The sequence below is a fragment of the Furipterus horrens genome, unplaced genomic scaffold, assembly GCF_987537825.1.
Source record: "Furipterus horrens unplaced genomic scaffold, mFurHor1.1.pri manual_scaffold_10, whole genome shotgun sequence".
Classification (NCBI taxonomy): Eukaryota; Metazoa; Chordata; class Mammalia; order Chiroptera; family Furipteridae; genus Furipterus; species Furipterus horrens.
The window spans coordinates 94842700-94865072 of record NW_028327180.1 but is presented as its reverse complement, the minus strand read 5'-3'; the positions used below and the strand labels follow the sequence as shown (position 1 = coordinate 94865072).

Sequence of the window (22373 nt, the reverse complement as noted above, 5' to 3'; positions counted from 1 at the left end):
ATTGTTACAATAGTTCCAATTTTCTCCCCTTTACTCCCCTCCACCCAGCATCTCCCTCCCCCAGCAATTCCCCCCCAAGTCCATACCCAGACTTCTTGTAATCTTTTAAAGAGTGGCATTATTAGGTCCACACGTCATGTTATGCATGGGACTCCAAAGCTGTTGGTTAGCTTGGCATAGAAGTCAGAGTCCAAACTGTGCCTTTTCTTCTCTGAGCTCTCTGTGGCAGTTCCACTCTTCTTTCTCTGCCATCAGCCTCTGAGATTCAAGTGCTTACCTATGACTGTTCCTTTGAGCACTTCCTTGTGGGCAAGATATCTGTTGGACTTGCCTTCAATAAGGACATCTTGTGAGCTAAGTAATTCAATTTTTTCCAACCTTGGAAAACTTCCCTGTCATTCTTTTAAAGCATTCTTTCTATAAAAAAACAAACAAACGAACTGCAAACCTTGCCTGTGCTCATCGCTAATACAGAGAATATTTTCAATATCAATGGAAATTAGGCCATTATCAGGACACAGCGTTTTCTTTATATTTTGGTCTCAACTATTTAAACACACATGTGCTCACATGCATATACCCATGCTGCTGTCTTTCATTTCTAACATAAAAGTCTGGTAAAAAAAAAAAGAAATCCATACCTCAGGTTCTATTTAACCGCATCATTTTTCTTTCCTAAAAGTTACGACACCTTGGTTTCCGACGCTAACAAATGGTATATGACAGGTTCACCGATTTACTGTTCTGCACCCTTTTTAATTATGGATGTATGAAGGAAAATTTCACTGAGGAAAACAATAAATCACCAGTGAAATTATTTGTTAGTTGAATGAGCTGAATAAACAGTTGGCTTCAGGGCAAAGATTCATCTGGCATGTTTTAAGTCGTCCCATATTTTTTCTTTCTATTTCCACACAAAAGCAGGTCTGGGCCTGGGAGAATCAGCTGGGACTGCAGATGTGGCTGAGAAGTGGGGGAACCGAGAAGCACCTGACCCACAGATGTCCTGAGTGTAGAATAAAATAATGTCTGTCAGCTTTGCTAAGAGACATTAAAATATCAATACTACATATTATCATTATGTTGTAAATAATAATGACAATACTCAGAAATGTTTATTGAGTATGTACTGTACCTCATTTTATTTAATTCTAACAGCAACCCCCTTTTCCTACACCCACAACACGAACAAAAGTATCTGTATGCTAGCAAGTGGCAAACCCAGAATTCAAACCAGTTTCTGATCCCAGATCTTGAGGTCTCAGCCATCAGGTCTCTGTACATCTCCTCCAAGGAAACCATGATTTCTCAAAGAAGTTCTCATGCATTATTGAAGCTTTGAAAAGAAAGAGCCCAAGACAGTGGCTATAAACCTGGTTCAGAATGTCGCCTTAAATCTGTATAGTGCTCTTTCTCTCTGCCTAGGTGATGAAGAAAGCAGACGTTCGCCCTGGCCAATGTGGCTCAGTGTGTTGAGGGTCATCCTGCAAACCCAAAGGTTGCAGGTTCGATTCCTGGTCAGGACACACGCCTAGGAGTGGGTTCAGTCCCCAGTTGGCGGGCATATGAGAGGCAACTGATCGATGTTTCTCTCTCTCATTGATGTTTCTGTCCCTTTCTCTCTCCCTTTCTTCCCCTTTCTCTAAAATCAATAAGCGTGACCTCGGGTGAGGATAAAAAATAAAAAAAAAGAAAGAAAGAGAAAAAAAAAAAAAAGAAAGCAGACTTTCCAGTGTCATCCCCTGAGAAAACCAACTTTAAAACAAAGTATGCCAAGAACAGGCTGAGATAGGAATCACAGAAAAAGGTGCTATCACTGGAGTTTCTTGGGAGAAGTGAGAAATAAGATTGTTAGTTTCATCTTGAAAGCATGGAATGTGTCAGGAATGGTAACTAACGGCTGTTATATTTGTAATAAATGTCTCCCTCCGAGTTGCAGGCTGAGTGCTAGAAGCTTCCATGTAGGAGTTAGATTAGTGCCCTTCCTTGATGGCCCTGTTGAACTTGTCCGAAATGTTACGAAGAATCATGGCCACTTTGAGCATATCCATACAAATCGTACCAATCATTTTCAAGTTAGGACGAACGTCTCAGCCTTGGACTGCCTCCCACACCAGCAAATTGGCTGCCTGTGGTGAATCCCATAAATATCTCAGCTGGAAGCTTTGTCTGAGGGTACTTAAACGAACCCTGGAGCTCCCAACTCTGAAAACAGATTTAAAGCCCAATAATCAGATGTTCACATTGGAATTGCGGGCCATTGCCGTGGTTCCTCTTGTATCATTAAGCTTCAGATCGCTCATCAACATATTGATCAGCCATTGCTTTCTGTCAGATGCTACAAGCTTGTACTAAGAGACTTGCTTGTGATTTAGTATTTCAGACTAGTAGCTCAAGTGTGTATTTCTTATGGGCATTTCCAATTGACCTCCATACAAAACCAGGTCCGGGTCCCCAAAGGCTCCCACAGGGACTTTTTGGGGGGAACCAAGGGATCAAGGGCCCTGGAAGGCAGAAGACAGTCATAGGGGTCCCCGGGGCAGATATGTTTATGGCTTCACATGTTGCTCTGATAGATGAGGTGTCCCCTCCCACCCACAGCACGTGTGTGAGAGCATGACAGGGTGCTGGCCGAAAACCCCAAGCCTCCCCTCAGGCAGCACCATGACTAGGTGTGGGTTCCTCTCTATAGCCTGTGGTTTTTGGCACCAACTAGCTTGTGGCTTTGAGGCAGAGTTATCTCCAGAGATTTAAAAAAAAAAAAAGCATAAGGAATTAAAAATCTTGTCTTGTGTCAGTAAGAAAAATGGCCAGGGTCAGCGTAAACATGGAATTTACAAATACACATCCACACACCCATTAATAATTAGATGAAAAAAAAAAAGAAAACACTTCACTATTGATTGAAGAAGTTCAACTTCACAGAATGACAGATGCTATTTTTTGAAGTTAGCTACTGGACCAATATTTTAATAAATGTTAATATTGAATGCTGGGAAAGTATGAAAAATTCATCACTCTCATACACTGGTGAGAGAGTGTATATTGAAATACAACCTTTTTGGGGGTGATTCAATGGTATGTTCACACCCCTGAATAACGCATCTTCTAGGACATTTTCTTGAGATAATTACCACCAATGCACACAAAATACGCAACAAAGCTCACTCTTATTACAGTGAACACTGAGAAACTAAACGTCCAACAGGTGTGAAATACTTAAATGACCAATACTTTGAACCATTTGTGGTCTTTAAAAATGATATTTAGAACAATATTAAATCATGTGAGAAAATATAAACACTGTGTGCATGTACCTAAAAATATACTACTCACTATCAGTCGGATTATAGTTAACTTCCTTTGTATTTTTCCCTTTGTACTTTCCTAAATTGAACTTAAAAAAATAAGCATAAAATGCCTTTGTAAACGATATATGTTATTATACATATATTAAGATATATGTGTATCTTTACTGAGAATCATGTCATTTTCTGATGTCACCAAGTTACCGATATCACAAACCCCACAGGAAGGGGACACAGGAAGACATGCTCTTCCTTTCTTTCAGAATATTCACCCTCATCAGGGAAAAGGCACTGTGATGAAAGTCCCGGTTAAAATTGTGACAAGTGTGACACTCTTCCTATTTATTTCTGGTGAGGTGGCTTCAAAACCAAGAGGGCAACCCCGTGATGCACAAGTCTGAGGGTGTAACATCCCACGGCTGAGTGGGTCCTTGAAAAGAGGCCGCACTTGTTACCGTGGCTGCTGCCTCACTGTGGCCCTCCACAGAGTCCTGTTAGTGTCCTCAAGGACCAGGTTTCCAGTGGGACTTCTCTGGGGAGGGGTCCTGGCCTGAAACCCTTCTGTGAATAGGACTGTTTGTTAACTCCAATAGACAATTATGATGGGCAATTAAAAATTCAAATTATGTTAATAGGCCAGAGAAAAATGACTGTTTGCAGAAATCAGTGGCAATTACCAGACATAATGGTTCTCAATTAGGCTGGAGGGGATTTTCAGTCATTCATAATTCACTATCTTAAATGTATCATAAAAAAGTAATTGTCACTTGTTAATAAAAGTTACTTCGAAGCAAAGTAACTATCTTGTGTAGAAAGTCACTCTCCTCTCTCCCTTATCAGTTTTTTAAACGCTATGTTCTTAATTTTTATATGTAGTGCACGCACGCTGTTTCCAAACAAAATCAAACAACGTGAAAGTGCTTAAAATAAAAAAATAAAGCTATTTCCAGCCCTCTACCTTGAACTTCCCAGGGGTAACCCCTGCTTGATCAATTCAGTAAGTATCCCAACCACCTCCCTGCTCCCAGGCAAAAGAGGGGAGGGGCTTGGGGAGACGGTACAAGGAATATGTTGTGTTGATAACTTTAGTCAATTAAAGGTGAAAACATGGAAATATTATCTTGTGGTTTCTGTCATGTTTATTTTTCTCCCAAGGTTTTGATTTGTTTATGTTCATATGCAGCTACCATTACCCCTAGGAAAATAGGCAGCATTCAGGCGTGTTCTTGCAATTCTATTCTCAGGCAATGCAGTTTGCTGTATCAATTGCCTGGCAAATGGGAAGTGATTCGAGAACTCTGACCACTTGGTTCCCAGCTTTATTTCTGGTGCTTTAGGGAGACCCACAAAGGACTAAAAGAAGCCAGAAAGGAGGAGAAGGGAGCAGGGGAAGGACAGAGGGTAACTGTTAAGTAAGTAAAAGATGGAGAAATGGGTTTTTCTCTTGCTGAGCCCCCAAGTGACAAAGCCTTTTGTCTCCTGTTACAGATCCTGCTAGAAGAATGACAGCTGTGTTCTCAACTTGCTTATTCAATCAGGGAAAACTTGGCTACAAATCTGAAGATCCAAACTGCGCCTCTGCATCCAACAGAGAGACCGAGGGAGGAACAAGAAGGCTTGCTCCCCGACCCTGGGCAACAGTAGCCTCATTCCGGGGAGTGACAGGTCAGCAGTATTTTGGGGAACTTCTCTAAAAGGAATCTCTAGGCTACTCAGAGCCAGGCACTTTATAGACAACATATGACCTTCAATGTTCACCATCTGCCTAGGAGTGGGCATCATTGTATCCCCAAGTTTCAGCTAACGGAACCCAGATATTTTCCCCTCCAAAGTCTACACACATTCTCCTCTGAGGCAGGGTCTCTTTGTTACAATTGTACAGACTCTCACAAATGTGAGAGGTCACAGTTCTGACACCCCAACTTTTGGCCGCCTGTTTTTTATTTTCTTTCATGGAAACAAGGCTATCTGCTCCACTGACCAGCAAGCCATCTTAGGGATATTTAAGGACACGAAATGAGCTCCGCATACACAAATGATTCCGATTTGGAACATTTTCCCGAAGTACTTGGAGCAGTGAAGATCGCTTGAGCTTGACTTGAAAAGCTTACCAGGAAAGAAAGAAAGCACCTACCGTCTGCCCTTTACCGGACTCTTGTGTTAAAAGTGGGTGCACCTCTGGGGGAGGGGCAGGAAAATTTCCATTGAAAGAGAGCATTTAGAACATACATTTTGTATTAAGATCGACACATTACTGGCTTCTTCTTGCCATTCACATCTCAGTTCAAAGTTTACCTTCTCAGTAATATCATTTCCAGCCCCTCTAAGGAGAGGATATAAAGGATCAATACCTCTTACTTTTTATCAACCCAACATCATTTCACATTTTCCAAATGTTACACTCTGTCTCTGTCTCTCTCTCTCAAATTGGTTTACCTATTTCTGCCTGTCTCTGCATATCGGAACTTCAACTCCATGAAAACCAGGTCCTCTCTGATGTGTTTACCCCCGTATGTCCTTACTTAACCCAGTGCCTGCCCCCATAGAAATATTTGTTGATGAATGAATACATGTTTATAAACTGAAGCATCTTTTTTCACAATCAGGTAAGAACTTCTAGGAAGAGCACTGTCATTTGGACGAGTCCCAGAAAATAATACCAGTTAGGTCATAAGTAGGGTAGCACCTGGAGGTGGTTGTCATGGAGACAGAACAGCTGCAACAAATGACAAGGATCTGGACGGGAGCGGGGAACAATGAGCCTTCTTTATGCTGCCCCTTATTCTAGGCTGACTAGAGATCTCAGAATCTCCAAGTGGCAAAAGAGAAGGGTCAGCATTTCTTCCGTTGGTGACAGAAAGGCTGGCCCACGTGGACAATACAGTTTCTGTGGGACTGCAGCTCTATTGCCTGGAGTGGAGTGTTCTTCTTTTCATTAGCAATATTTCTTTCACACTGCCAGTTCAAGGCTGCTGATTAGGTAAAGACTGTGATAAGGTTTGGGTCAATCAATCACCATGGGATGAGCTTTGGAGGTACCACGTGACATTCACCACTAGCATGTACTGTGGGATGGGGTCTGACCGCAAACACTCCACGCTCTAGACTGAGCTACGTGAATACTTGAGGCATGTGTGTGTTTTCCTTCTGCTTTGGAAGACTTGGGCAAGTTCTCAACACCAAACGACACTCCTTCTGGCTGGTCTTAAGCCCTCTGATCATGTGATGCTATCATTATTGGAACTGTTTCTCCTCTCCTTGTATAACTGCTTTGCACCTGACTTACAAGGTAAATGTGATTCATTCTGTTGTTATATTTTAAAAACGTTTTAATAATATTTGTGGACTAATTTAAAAATCAAATGTTTAACATTAATAGTTATTAACAGCAGTAACACTGGTAATGATATTACAAAAGTAAAAGTGCCTAGTGAAAAATTCAAGTAATAAAGAGATAGGTAACGCAGACAGGAAAAAGCCTGCACTTCTCATTATGAACCCACTGCTGCATCTACCCTTCTTCTGCTGGCAAACCCCCTTTCCAGATATAACCCCTCGGAATGATCTGCCGTGTGTTCAGTAGTATGGGGAGAAAAGCTTGCCCTTTGGCTCTCTGGGGAAACGAAAAACTCAGATTTGTAGCATTTTCTGATGTCTGTGGAGTATACACCCTCACCTTCCATAATCGTAAGCAATTTTAAGCTAAGGACAGGAGGGGATTGGGAAGGGTATTGCCCGATCAGCTTACGGCACGGAGCAAACGGCTCTAGCCTGCCATGCGTGCTCCGTCCAAGTTACCTGTATTTCCTTTTGCTTCCTTCCCTCCCGGCTTTCCCCCTTCCCTCCTCTCCTCCCTTCCCTCCTTCCAGCCTTGCGTAGCCACTCACACGTAAACGGCCATACACAAGCCAGACTCTCACACAGACACTCAGCATTTGGGTCTGCAGCTTTCTGTTTTTCACACGGTATATTGCAGCGCTGTCTTCTGAAGATTTCTCGACGCTCCTTGTAACTGGAAACACCCTGTGGCCGCTCAGCAGCAACACTGAGAATCACATGGTCCTCAGAGACATGCCTGGACCCACACCCTGGCCGCCGTCGCGCCGCTGTCGAGGGGAGCAATCCATCACCGGGCAGCGAGCTCTGCTCAGGTGGTTTATTGCCCTGACCTCATTAAAGGCCTGTAATCCACACCGTGCTGTAAATCTATGCCTCTAAAGACTTTCCTCTTTAATTTTTTAATACCGCACACATAAAGGGAAAGGTTAAAGCCAATTAAAAGCGATACAAACACCATTATTACTGCCCTGACGAACAGTTAGTTATCGGAGTTGGTCGTTTCGGTTTCGGAAGCCATTAGTTTGGTTCCTCATTGACTTGTCTTATCTCTGTGATGCTAAATACATATATATTTTGGGTCCATTCTCTCCCTCAATCGGCATCATTCCTACACACATAAAAATTGTGGGCAACTGAAGGTCTACGTGGCAGCGGTAGCGCCACAGCTGCACGTGGCGATCCGCACAGGGACCACGCCGTCGTTCTCACGCTCGTCCAGGAAGGGGGGAGCCTCTCCGTTCATTATTATGCAGCGAACAGTTGCTCCTGTTGTTCTTGCTGCCCATTAAGGCTGTTCTGTGACACCAGCAGATGCATAAAAGCATTTGGAGCTGAAAGGACTGTTAGGAAAATGGCTGCAAAAGGATTGCAAAATGATGATCTTTCTGTCCACAAGGATCTGATTTCCCATGCAAAATGGACCAAATGTAAAGAGAATTGTCAACGAACGAACTTGGTCTTGTTTTGTGACCTGAGGTCCCATTTTCTGTTGCCTTTAGTCAAAAGCGTGACTGTTTATGAAAAGGCAGCAGCGCTGTCATTCCCAGCTGTCTTGTGTGCCCTGTTCTCTCCTGACCCTCGCTTCAGTCCCTCTAGGAGGGTGCTGTCGGCCCCACAGGACCTGGGATGACCTGAGCACACGGAGGGGTGGAGCTGAAATCTGATGGCCTTGTTCGTGTCACTGTCTACCGGCAGGCGCAGAGCGTTTGTGGGAGAAAACCGCTAACCTCAGTAACGCCAGAGTAAACTCATACCCACCGACTCACATTCAGAAGAATTTACACAACCCATAATTCACATTTGCAGCCTGTCATTCTTATGAGTGTCCTGCCGTTCTTCCTATGAAAGCTCAAAGTCAGGGTAGTTAAAAAATAATAAAGTAAGCTTACAGAACACTACAGAGCCACACTTTCAAAGGCGAGAACAGAAGCATGTGCATTTGTAAGGAAACTCGCAACCTGGGGCAAGATGGAGAGAGGGTAATATGAAGTAATTTAAAGGGAAGGTGATGAAACCCCCCAAATGAGTGTTTTCGGTGTTATTTTGCCTCTGGAGAGGCTTCAGCAGTGGGTCTCACCATGTGTTTCCTGAACCAGCAGTACCACCACTGTCTGAGAACTTGTGGGACATGAAAATTTGGGGACCCACTCCAAATACAGTGAATTAGAACTTGGGCTGGGGCCTATCCACCCATCTTAACAAATCCTTTGGAGGGATTCCGATGTCCACTCAAGTTTAGGAATCCTGGTTCTGGGAGTAGAGTTTTTGAAACTGCTTTTCTAAGTCCATCCTCGAGCCAATCTCCAATGTTTGAATGTGAGCTGACCACTTGCTCCTTTGCTCACTACACCACACACCAAGACACGCCCTGCTCTCCTTCTAGACTGGAAGCTTCTGGAAGCCAGAGGCTGCATCTGATTCCCTTTTGCATCCTCAGTGCCCAGCCAGGGGCCTAGACCAAAGCAGGTGCTTAGGAAATTAGTTACAAGATAAAATGGCTAAATGAAGACCAATGAATAAAACAGAAACATATAGAAGTATACAGAGCCATTTAAGTTGTTAGTTCTAAGTTGATACATATAATCTATGCAAAAGTAAAAATAACTTTGGCTTCCTTTAAAAACGAAAGAAGAAAAAATGGCCAAGGGATCGTTCTCAAACAACTTTGAATAGATACACTATTTATTTTCTTGAGGAAAGCAAAAAAAAAAAAAAATTGAACACACCTCACATTAATAGCCTTTTATAAAGTGTGCTGACAATCCACTTGGTTCTGAATAGTCCAAGACGGGTTCACATTTGGACAGGACCCATCTGCCCATTTGACCACAGACCTCCTCCAACGGAAGGTCATCTGAATAGGGGCTATAATAAAACTACAAGAATGGACAGCTTCAGTCCCCTACCGTGCCTTTGTCAGAGGGCGGCAGTTCTTGGAGAGAGGACATATCCTGAAAACAATCCTGTTGTCTCTCCATGAGGACGGAAAAGGCCTGGAGTGTGGCGTCCCTAGCCCTTTGTAGTCCTCTCAGACCTGCGGAAGGTGTCCTGCTGAGACTTCCTTTCTGGGGTTTACCAAGGCATTACCTAAGCTGGGGAAGACCTACTTTATGCAAACACTTTATGTTTGTCTCTCTGCGGCTGTGGCATCAGATCCCCTGGGTTCTGATCCAGCCTCCACTACTTTCTGGCTTCTTTAGCTTTCTGAGCCTTGGTTTCCTCATCTGTAGAATGGAAACAACTCTGACACTTGAGGATTAAGTCAAAATATATATCAACACCCACACAGTGGACCTTTGAACAACATTAGGGTTAGGGGTGCCGACCCTCATGCAACTGAAAATGGGCATATAACTTTTGACTCCCCAAACACTTAATTGCTATTAACCTACTGTTGGCCAGAACCCTCACCAATAACACAGTTGAGTAACACACATTTTCTATGTTATCTATATTAAATACTGTATTCCTACAAAAAAAAATAAGCTGGAGAAAGAAAATCATAAGGAAAATACATTTATCATACTTATTTTTAAAAACCCACATATAAGTGAACCCAAGCAGTTCAAACCCATGTTGTTCAAGGGTCCACTGTATATGTGTGTGTGTTATATATATAAAATCAGCCAGGTGTCTAACACATAATACGAGCTTAATAAATATTAGCTATTATAATTACTATTGCTATGGACTATGTGCTACCAGGGTTTCTTAAACTGGACTCCATGGCCCCCTAGAAATCCCAAAATGGTCAAAAGAGTATCCATAAAGCCCCTGAGTAATCTGGAATATGTTTCACATGAGAACATATTCTTTTCCTCTGGTGCACAGCCCCAACCTTTAATGTGGGCCCTGGCCCCTAAATTGTAGATAATCATGGCATTGAGCTTTGAGTAGCCAGACTGTGTCTTCACAAAGCAGAAGCCAACCAGCAAGCCGGGTGGCTCCTCTAAGGCTGGTGTCTCCCTCGAGGCCTGATGTGGACCTCTGGGATCTTTGTTTTAACCCCACCATGTTATAACACACCATGTGTGTTTATTTTTCTTCCACCTCGTAACAGGAAATAGCATTTCAAATGCATGCCACCAGGAAGATAGGCAGACAGTTAATTTTCACCTCGAACATCCCCAAGATTTCAGAACACTAGAGCGCTTCCATCTGCCGCGCCCAGCACAACATTCTTAGGAGTGGTAACACTCCTGGGAAAGCTCTGCAATGGCACTAGGCCACCGGCCAAGAGCACAGGGTTTGCTCTTGAACTCTGTCCTCTTGGGCTCCCTGCCCTGAGCAAGTGGCTTGTCCTCTTCCTCTCACAGTTTCTCTGATTCCTTGTCAGTTCTACCCTACGTGATCCCCAACCTGCTACGTATAAGGACCCTGATTTAATATAGAAGTGGTTATACTAGGCTGTCATTTTTACATCAATCGACTAAGAAAGTATTTAATCACAAAAAGGAAGTTACTCTCTCTTTATGAAAATTTGGAAAAAGATATAGTGTATGGACATACTTTTTTTTTTTTCATCTACTGAAGACGGATAGATGAACAATATCATTTGATTCTGGCTACAGACAGCAAACGGTGAACATGAGTTCAAGGATCCATTAAACAAATATTCATTCAGCATTTATGAAATGTCAGTTATTTTAATAGGGCTCGGGATACAGCATCCCATAAAAATAGTTGCTGCCTTTGCAGACATGATAGCAGTAGGGAAGGGAAATATCAACTAAAAACACACGTATGAATACATACAGTCGTTTTAAATTGTGCTAATGTGCGCTGCAAAGGATAAGCTGGATCCTGAGAGAGAAATGGTGGTCGGGTGGAGGGGGGGGGTGGACGACTTCAGATAAAGGGGGCAGGGACAGCATCTCAGCTGAGGTCTGGGAGGTGGTAGCTCCTGAACCTACAAAGGGGCATCAGAGCTCTGGTGAACAGAAGACCTTAAGCCAGCTGGACCGAGGGAAAAGCACTTAACCTCTCTCTGACTGATTTCTCTGCCTGTAAAATGGGAATGATGATGGACTTAAGATTCAATGAGCTAATAATCAAAATGTGGTTAGGACAAAGCCTGGCAATAGACTACTGAATTGTTGCAAAATCAGTGTCACGCAGCGGAAAAGCATGTGCTAAGGCCCTGGGGTGGGAAAGAACTGGCTGTGTTTGAGAGACTGGAAGGAGAGGATGGCACTAGGGGGAGGCATGAGCAGAAAGGTGGAGGGAACGGAAGCTCCCGAAGTGGCAGGTAGAGTGGGGAGAAGGGCAAAGGAATGGGGGCAGAGCTGAATCCCATGCTGAGTTCCATGGAAGGAGAGTGGACAGTTTCATAAGGGCCACTGAAGTTCATTGCCCAGAGGTTAGAAAACTATTGTCTCTGCATTAATTCTTGTGTAGTTCTCTCATTCCACGATTCTATGAAGTAACCCCTCAAAGGGAAGAGTTTCTTTAGGTAAGAAGTTTTAAATAAAGAACCACTGTTTCATTCATGCTCATTAAACTGTTTTTCCCTCCACCCAGATCTCTGCAATAATAAATATAATTATATCTATCTTTAATGACTTTAGTTCCTTATTCTTCAGGTGCTGAAATGCTGCATTTATTAACATGTTTTAAGCCCTTTAAAAAGACTGCATTAATTCCTGGGATAATTTAGTACCCATAATACATGCTCTGTTCTGAATAGATGTTAATCAGCACAGAATGACTGATTTGCCCGTTATGAGCTAAGCCATGATCTAACTAGTAGCTAGTAACTTTGTAATTCAATATAGTTGCCGAGACTGTTGATTAAAATTTAGTTGTAATAATCGTCCCTTGTGCCCCCACCAGCCCCGCTCCCAGAGAATTCAAACCAAGAGCGAACAACTGGGTTCTCTGCCACTGAAGATGAACGGGATGATTCTCTGTGTGTGTGTTACCAGTAACACTCTGCATGGAAGAAGAGTTACGTGAACGCCAGGTATTTGGAGCCACTGCTGGCTGGCCAGCCGCCTGGCAAAAATGGCCACAGGGAGGAAGGTCACTGGAGACAGACATGCACGCTGACCCCCATGCCTGCTTGGAGGAAGGTGGCGAGTCTATCCCCTTCTATCTTGAAGGTGGAGGAGAGTCAGCCACCCCTGTGCCAATTTCCATGCAGGGGTGCGAGGTGTGACCCCGTCTATGCCAGGATCCCAGCACCCTACCAGCTTCTGTTGAAATTGTTTTGGAAGAAGAAGAAAACAGGCTATCATGAAAGCCGGATCACAATGAAACGATGAAACTGAGTCTAGACAAAAAAATCAACTGCATGAGCCAAGTTCCAAGACCAGTGCCTTCCTTCCTTCACATGCCTCATGTCACTCAGTCACACAGTGAGCTGACGCGGCAGGTGCTGTGAGGATCCCTCGTTTACTGGGAGCACAGAGGACTCCAGGGCAGGAGTCACGTATCTGCATTTTCGCTTTCCACCGCTGGTTACCCACAGTCAAGGCAGTCCTCAACAGTAAACGGAAAATCCCAGAAGTAAACAATTCCTGAGCTGTAAATTGTGTGCTGTTCCAAGCACTGTGATGAGCTCTAGCACCATCCTGCCTGGAACGTGAATCCTCCCTTGGTCTGTCCATCGGAGCCACACTTTGCCTATGCTCCCTGCCCGCAGGTCACTTAGCTGCCATCTTGGTTACCAGATGAACTGTGCCAGTGTTCAGGTCCCCCTTATATGGCCCAATACTACGTCATGATGTGGACGTCATTCACCTCGCACCAGCCCATCGTCGCACGTCAGCATGAGGAAGGTGAGTGCAGTACATCAAGGCATGGAGAGCGAGAGAGACCACACGCACAGGACTCATCGCAATATATTGTTATAACTCTTCTATCTCATTATTGCTACTGTTGTTAACCTCTTACTGTGCCTGATTTGTAAGTTCAACTTTATCACAGTAAGAAATAGTTTATGTTGGGTTCAGTATTATACATGGTTTCAGGCATCCACTGGGGGTCTTGGAACATGTACCCCACAGATAAGGAGGGTCTGTTGTAACTTAAAGTGACACAGCTAGTAACTGGCAAAGCACCAGCAACTGTGCTCTTTGACAATACTCTATAATCAATCAATCAATCAATCAATCATCCATGTGGGAAGGACATTGAAAAGCACAATGAGGTACACAATATACTATTACATGTCAGAAAACCTTTTAAAACAAAATCATAACTTTTCCCTTTTTTGGGGGGCAGTTGGAATTTGGTGATGGGAAATGTTATGACTCAGATCTGCGGAGGAAATAAAGCTGTAAACTATTATCTTTTTCTTGTGGAGTCTGTCTGGAAAGAGAGAAAGGCTAAGCCCTACATAGTCTAGCTTCTGCCCCTCAGGGTACTGATGAGGCTTTGGGGTCAGAAGCAGAGAGTGCTGAGCTGCTGTGTGTAAATACAATGGGAGAAACATCTGAATTTCTGGTAGACACAGACGTAGACACAGAGAGAGAAAGAGAGAGAGAAGGAGAGAGAGAGGGAGGGAGAGAGAGAGCGAGAGCCCTAAGTGGACAGACCTTTAATGACTTTACTTCCTTGAGTCATAGGAACTGTTGAAGAAGATAGATGTCAATACTCTATCTACAATTCTTTATCGCTGGCATATAAAACTTTTCCTTTCCCCAAACTTTCAGCAAAGCATGCTCCCCATAGAGGTCTTGGTGGATGACTTTGTTTGCCTGTGTGATTTGTTTATTGCACACACCAAGGAAAAGGGCCGACACACACAGGAGGATCAGTGCGGCAAGAAAGAACAGGCATAGGGCTCAACAGTTAGACCATTAGCCCCGGGCCGGCGGGAGCTGGCACTGGGAAGTAAATGGGAGCGTGAGCCAGGAGCCCCGCAGATTACAGGCATCCTGGAATGTCTGTGGACCTGAGGTCTGAACTCCTATAGTGGCCACGATATATATTTATCATCCTTAACATTATCCCCACAGAGTTGATAAGTACTACCATCTACTCTCCAGGCAGATATTATAAATTATGGCACAGAAAGCAGCCAGGGCCCCATCCTAGGTTTCCCGTCGCCAGCCTGGGACATAACTCCCAGGACAGAGTCCGTGGGAAGATGCGTGGGATCCTTCCCATCCATCTCTCCAGGGAGGTGCTGCCCACAGACTGCCCTGCCTGCACCTCCCCCGCCCCCCACCATCCCAAGTAGACACAGGCTGGGGGAACAGCTAGGGCTTTCCAGCAGAAGTGGAAGCATTTCTGCCGTTGCCGTGGGGCAAAAAGTTAAATTACTGGTGAGAGAATGAAACTTTTGAAAACAAAGTAACAACCCCCCCCACCCCCCTGCAAATCACGTACTACATGCACTAAGCAAAAAGACACTCATTAACCATGACCGGCGACGGTCTGGGTCTTTCCCTTCAGCGCTGGCCCCGGAACCCGCATTTCTGACCCCACCTCCAGAAGCTTCGACTAGATGAAGGACCCCAGCGCCTCCTCTGTTACACACCCCCCCCTCTCCGACGTATGCACACACACAGCTATACTCCAAGGTGTCAACGTAAACATACTTATTTGTCTCCCTCTCCAAATGGATTTTCAAGTGGGGACCCTTGAAAACCGCAGAATTTTGGAGAAAGTTTGTCTCCAACCACACTGTTGACACACCCAGAGAGGCTCCTCTCGCAAACCCCCTCAGACGAAAAGCAATTGAACCAGCAGGTGAAATGACCTCAGAGGAGCCCCGCTGCCGCTCCCAGAGGATGTGAGGTAGCACCCCCCAGGCTCATCTGGGACCTTGCATCCGCATTTCATTGTTTGGGCCCCACAAGGGCAGCCAGGCACTGTTCATTTTTTTAAGTCGAATTAACCGTGCACATTGTAAAGCTCAGAAGCTCTCCCAGAACCCCGCGCTGCGTTTTCAATATGCCCGGCCTCGCCTTGCTTCCTGCATGAGCTGCCTGGTAGTGCGGATGGGACAGTATGGAAAGCCGCTCACTAGGGGACCTTGCTCATCTTTCCAGCACAGTCCCTTGCCTTCCTCGTGCCCCGTGGGCTGGCCTCATTGGACTCAGCACCTGAAGGTCCCTGATCTGCCAGCGTTTGCCGTTTCCTGGGCCCACAAGGCCTGCCCGTGGCCTCCAGGGAGCCCTCCGGGCTACTTCTTTTGACCACTGACCTCTATACAGAAGCCTATCCTGACCCCCTCCCTTCTTTGAGGACGGGCTGACCCCTCCTCTGCACCCACCCGGTACCTGCGGCCATGCGAGGATGTCCTCCCGTAGCCCCTGAGCCCTGGCGCCGAAGCCTGTGCTTTATGCATTTTTGTTAGCAGGTCTTTCTCGTCAGGCAGGAGCCCCTTCGAGGTGGGGACCACGCCTCGTTGGCGTGCCCTTCCAGTGCCAGTCTGAGTGCCAGGCACAGAGGCGGGACGCAAGAGAGGACTTCTGAAGTGATGAGAACTGCCATCAGCTTCTGCCACCTCTGAGCCACCTGCGGCTCAGGACAGAGGTCCTAGAGGGGTCACGAAGGCTAGAGGCCATGGGACAGTACAGCTGGGGTCACCTCTGAGGGCGGGGGGAGCACGCTGGGGGGAGCTTTGCTGGGGCCTCCTTGCGGGAGGGGGAGAAGCCTGTTGAAGGTAAGCCACATCCCACCCTGCTGGGTTTGACTCAGACCCAGAGGCCAAGAGATCAGGTCCGGGGAGGGAGCAGGAGACCATGCATCCAGCCATCCTTCCCGCCACAGTGGGGCTGGGGGATGCGGCTCCCCACTCCTCTCCCCCACCAAAGGAAAACGGGGCTCCCTAGCAGTCCAGACCACTCTTTTGCACCCCCATTCCAGAATGCAACCTACAGAAGAGTTAAAAAAGTTATCCAAATAAACAAAGTATCCGCTGCTCCTCAGAATGGGGTTCAAACAATTTTTCTTAAAAGGTTGAAAAAGCTACTTCCTCTTCAGGTAACTGTCATAACGATTTTCTCTTGCCATGTGCTCCTCTGAATTGCATTAATGTGACATCTCTTTCTCTGAAGCACCTGGCTTCAGCCACTTCAAGGCACACAAGGAAGCTGCGCACCCGGGCTGAGTATACAGTAGCACGGAGAGGCTTTCACGCTCCTGCCTTCACGGAAACCGACACTTGCATAATTCTGCGCCGTGTGTTACGTGGCATCCCGAAATGGGGCAGGAGATAATTCAAGTAAGTGGAAGCAGAATTTGTGTGTGTGTGTGGTTGTATGCCCATATATTATGTGTGTATAGATGCATACATGTACACACACACACACGCACATTTTATGAATTGGTAATTGCCTTCATGGCTCAAACATAAGTTGTTTTCCATTGAAAGAAGCTAAAGGTTTGAAGCATCAGGTGAGAATAGCCTTACCCATCAGCAATACAGACACAGAGGTAGGGTAGAACCACAGTTCGGTGTTTTGAAATACAAAAAGGGAAATTTTCTACCGCAAGCAGAAGGCAGAGTAGCGCTCTCAAGCCCTGACCACATATTCTAGACTAAGAAAAAAAAAAAAAAATCTGGCACACCACGCAGGACAAAGGGTTTCCGCTCTCATTGGTGATCATCTTTGTCAAACGGATACGTTTACTACCTTTTTTCCAAATATCGCACCCCACCTTCTGAAAGAGTTCATTAAAAAATCTGGAACGGTTGAATAAAAGTTTACCGCCTAACACGTGGTGCCGACCTTTGTTCTTGTCTCCTCCTGAAGATCCCTGTGCTTAGGTTCTCAGAAGCACCAAAAGTAGACAAGCAATTGCTTTTGTGCTGATGCTAAATGTTAATAGATTTGCCTAAATGCCTGCTAATAGCCCCCCTAAAATTTGCCAGACTAGTAGCGCATGCCTAATGTGGTGGCACTGTTTTACTTTTTTTTTTTTTGCTGCTTCTTTTTATCAGAACAACAACAGCAAAAAGACCCTTAGGAAAAAGTACAGGTCTTTGCATGTGAGTCATATCCAGCGTCATATGTGAATTCTGCAGAAAGGACATATATTCTGAGACTACCCCTTAGTTCTGACATTCTGTCATGAAGGTGACAAATCTTAGTGCTCTAATGTTTCATTAAATTAAACATGAAATGTTTAATGTTTTGTTAAATTAAACATGAAGCTGTGACTTTGCACCCGAGTGCCACAGCCTTCTATCAATTCTTCACATTCCTTCAGGTCACTTCTTAGGTTATAAAAATGGAGTTCTGTTTGTTAGAACTATTATAGTTCTCTCGGCAGTTAAAATGCACCTTCTGTTAACGCTCTTATAAATAAAAACCAACAAGCAGCACAGTTTTGGGGTGTTGAAAACATTTCCGAACTCAGGCCTACGGAGAACAGCTTACAGACAACCCGTTAGCTAATTCTCTATTACAATTTTATTTTTTCTTTCGAACATTCATAGACATGACCCAAAAGCTTCCAAAGGGTGGAAGCTGTACATTGCTAATTAGATCTCCAGCCCATTTCACAGAGGGGAATGCCCTTGCCTAAAGAATGGGCGGTTTGCCAGCGAACTGTTGAAACAGGTCCTAGATTAAAGCGACCTCAATAAAGCCCCCTGTGGGTCCTTATCCCTGATGACAGAAAAAACCAAACAAGACAAAACAACTCTGAGCTGGGAAAGCATTTGCATAAGCAGAGAGGGGTATGCAGACGCTTATGACCGCTGAAGAAAAGTTGTGATGGAGCCATTTAAAGTAGCAGAAAAACAGGGAATAGCGCTATGAGGAGAGGAGAAAATGAGGCCGAGACCAAAAAAAAAAAAAAAAAAAAAAAAATAATAATAATAATAAAATAAAATAAAAGCTCCCCTTCTCAATCAGTTCGATCAGATGGTTAAAAGCAACTTCTAGAGTTCTTAATGGCCCACGAACAAAATTCCTAAACACTATTTAAGAAAACATGATACTTTTTAAACGAAGAAATAAAAAATCCCCAAAGTATCTACATAGCAACTAAAGAGAGGAAAAAGTACACGTGTCCTACAGTAAAAGTAAAACCTGAAGTAGCTTGACATTTTTCTTGTGATTTGCAGGGAATGACAGCCGGCTTCCAAACGAGGTCCCGTAATTAACTATCAAACCGGCAACCGCAGAAGAACCCTGGCTTAAAGGGGCGAATTGCACAGGCCCTTCCAGTCCAACCAAATCTCGTCTCTACTCTTTTTCTGTGCTGACCCACCAGCTCCTATCACTGGCCAAAAACTGTAAAAACAGCCTGGATCTTGCACCACATTCTTGCTCAGAACTTCTGCTCGAGAACCCATTTCCCAGCTAGTTATCCCAAACAGTAAGAATATAATTGATACTTACCATTCTGAAGATTCATGTCGGAGGCAAACTAAATACATTAAACGGATCCTGCTTTAATCTTCTTTTCTAGACCCCAAATGCCTTAATCAAAAGGGGGAAACAAACACACGAATATTTCCTGAGGTCCTTCTCTAAACCACCAGCGTACAAGCAAGGAATAGCTGTCTTTGTAAAGGAATGCCCAGAACCTGTCCCGTCACATTAACAATGACAATGATTTCTGATAGCCTCTTCTCTGTCCCCCTCCCCTCCCCATCTTTTCCTTCACTTAGACGGTTTGTGGCCGAGATAAGGTTTAAGTTACACTTTAAAGCAAAACCTGGAAGGCGCTTCCAGGGGATTATTGGGCTTGGCAGACCTCCTGTATAAGTCCCATGTAGCGACCCATTAGTGTCCTTCCTGCAAATGAACTGTGGCGGTGCGGTCCCTCCCGCTCTCCCTGGTGCACACTTCGCCTTGAAATGAGCTTAAACGGCAGGACTTCATTTGGGGTTAGCTGTCCCGCAAAGCTCATTTGGATCTTACCATTAAGGCAAGAGGCTCTAAAAGGCTAGCAAGATGCTTTTAACTATGTTGGAGGGGCCGGTCCTAGCTTGTTAGCAACAGCTGCACACTTACCGGGCTCTCAGGGCCTTGACAGAACTGCCCTGTTCCTTCTGGGATCAGGGACACAAACTGAAATGACCCAATCGTTAGCCAGAGCCATCCGGGCTGCACCACGTTCTCATCCTCCAAACACCCAGCGAGGCAGCTTCCCCCTAAGTCCCGCCTCTGTCGGCTTCTCCTGGCGCTCACAGCCGGCCACTGTGCTGCTGCCGTTTCAACACTACTTACTCCTCAATAAAAAGATTTTAAAGGCTGTGCCGGGAGCCGGGAGCTTCAGATCCCAGTTTGGCTCTCTCCATCAGCATTCCTCAGCAAGCCCGCACAAAGCGGGCTACGCTACATTATTTATGTCCGCTCTAGGTCCTGGAAAACACATTGGCATCCTGATTACTAAGAATCCTCATGGAGACAATTAAACTGTTCCCACATACACCCCTTCCCCCCTCCTGCTCTTTCCAAATTCAACGTCTTTCAGAGGCAACAAAGGCACTTCGAGGCATGTCCTAACGCATCCACTAAGAGCCAAGAGAGCGTTGCAATGTGGCCCCCACGGCAAAGGAAGCGGAGGGAGGACAAGTTCCCTGGAGCGGGCAGAAGACGTGCCAGGGAGGGAAATTCAGACGATGGTTTGGAAAATGCCCTGTCGGCGGCCTCCTTGGGTTGGGGGCATTCACGCAGAGGCAGCAAAGTTGAGGCGTGACAAAACCCACTTTCATGACTTCATGGGAGATTGATTTAGAATGGGCTGCTCAGGGAAGGAGGAAGCTTTTGGCAACAGGGCTGACCTTCCAAGCTGGACGAAGAGCATTCACGCTTGCCCATCAGATGCTCCTCGGTGCCCCAACCAAGTCACAGCCCTAGGTGGAAAGACCACTGATTTCGCCAAGGAGAGCCATGATTCAGTCCTTAGGTCTCTTTAGCAAAACGAACAGGTCACCAAGTTGTGGTCCACCATTTCCCTTCCCATTGACAGCTCAACAGCACAGGATGAGCTGGGCAGGTTAGCCTCAGGCAGAGGGAACTGCAAACCTGCATGATGGAGGGAGAACAATGACAGACACTTCCTCCTCTGTAGGAGTAGTGAGGCCATGAACTCCCCCAGGCGGAGGTGACTTCATTCCGTGAAAGCCGCAGGTACCGCACAGTGCGACAGCCATTGGCAGGACCTGACGGTGAAGTCAGTTCAGCTAGGCATGGAGTTGGCTTGGGGACAGTTGTCTCATCCAAGGACATGAGAAGGAGCTCTCTGAGCTTCCTTTGAATGTGCATACCTGTGTTTTGCCAGCTTTATTTTTTCTTTGAGTGACTGTCACTTCTAATGACTTAGCCCATCTCAACTAAGACGCCTTGGATGGAAAAGTGGAGTCTGACGTGGGAACAATGGTAGAGAACACAGCGTACGTAGCTCAGTGGAGCAGAGAGCCCAGAGCAGGCAAACCTTCTCTGTAATACACACAACAGCAAAGCGGTGGGGGATTAGCAGCAAAGATTTCTCTAACAATACACGGATGAAAGGTATGATAGAATGAACACACACACACACACACACACACACACACACACAAATACACGCCACACTACCATATAACAACCAGGCACCCAAAGATCTGAAGAATGGAAAAGCAGATAGAAGTTGACCTTTGGGATGATTTGACTATTGGCTTCCTAGACCCAGGACACTGGGTCGTCCAGAACACTGGGTCGTCTAGTCCACTGAACTTGAAGGAGACCGTGACTGCATGTGGGCACAACTGTGCTCCCAGCTAGAAGCAGTATTTCCCATCCTCTCCACTAAAGAATCTAACCCACATGTAATTCCTCTTTGAAAGAACTTAGAAGCAACAAATGAGAGCGAAGAGAACAGAGGAAGCTTTGGGAGGAAGCTTACTCAAGAAAATAATTTATTCCTCTAATAACTAAGCAATAATCAGCTTAGAGGTTGTCCTCGGGCTAAAAGTCTTGGCCAGGATCCCCAGGGACCCTCTTGCTGTTCTCCAGAGCTGCAGTGTGGAAAAGGCCCAGGGGACTGACTGCCAGTCATTTGCCAGCTTGTGGCATTGTATGTGCTGTTCAGCCTCCGGGAGTCCTGGTTTTCTCGTCTGTAAACTATGCAGAATGAGATCCACTTTAAAGATTTCGAGGATCCAGTGAGAAATATAAAAGTATTTAACACAGTACTTTGTGAGTCGTGATAAACCTGGGCTATTGTGAATTTCCAAAAGGTTTTTAGTTAAATGCCACAAAACGTACACTGATTGGTTTGCAGAGACCAAGCCCCTCTCTAAGTGCTTCCCGAACGATCAGATTGTTATTGACAATCTGTGTGCCAAGTGCTGTGCTCATCACGATCCTTTGCCTTCAACAAACGTGTTCAGATGAGTTGCCTCATGCCAGAGATGTCAGCAGAAATTAAAAAGAGCACAAAAACGAAGAGTATTAAAGGGAAGATCATGAAACATTTTTTGAAAAGGGGATCCCAACATTTTAAAAATCAACTGAACGCCTTTCTGGCGATTGAACTATAAACTAAAACTATTTCAGAACCTCGATATTTAAAGCAGGGCTGCTGTGCTGGAGAGAAAGAAAAAAATGGCCCGAAGGCCTATCCTCTAGAACTCTCCACCCTCTTAATTATGCCCTCCCTGCCCTGAGCTATAAGGAACGCAGGCTGAGAAACTCGAATCTAATAGAAAACCAGTATTTTATGAAAAAGGACACGGTTAGAAAGACTAAAGGACTCACTCGATTTTATGTTGCCCCACACAAAGAGGCGGGGACCTACAACTCTGACTTCCTTTCCAATGCTCCTCCCCCC

General features: G+C 45.2%; 1 protein-coding gene and 1 long non-coding RNA gene across 2 annotated transcripts in view; both read right to left on the bottom strand.

Moving 5' to 3' along the window:
• LOC150000980 (teneurin-2) overlaps nucleotides 1-22373 on the bottom strand; it is a 612383-nt gene that overhangs the window by 364700 nt on the left and 225310 nt on the right. The gene's annotated exons all lie outside the window — the stretch shown is intronic.
• On the bottom strand, nucleotides 664-19771 carry LOC150000981 (uncharacterized). The gene is made up of 3 exons (XR_016513337.1): nucleotides 19571-19771; nucleotides 18953-19033; nucleotides 664-1006 (listed from the first exon to the last, which is right to left on the bottom strand). It is a non-coding gene; the product is annotated as an uncharacterized LOC150000981 (long non-coding RNA).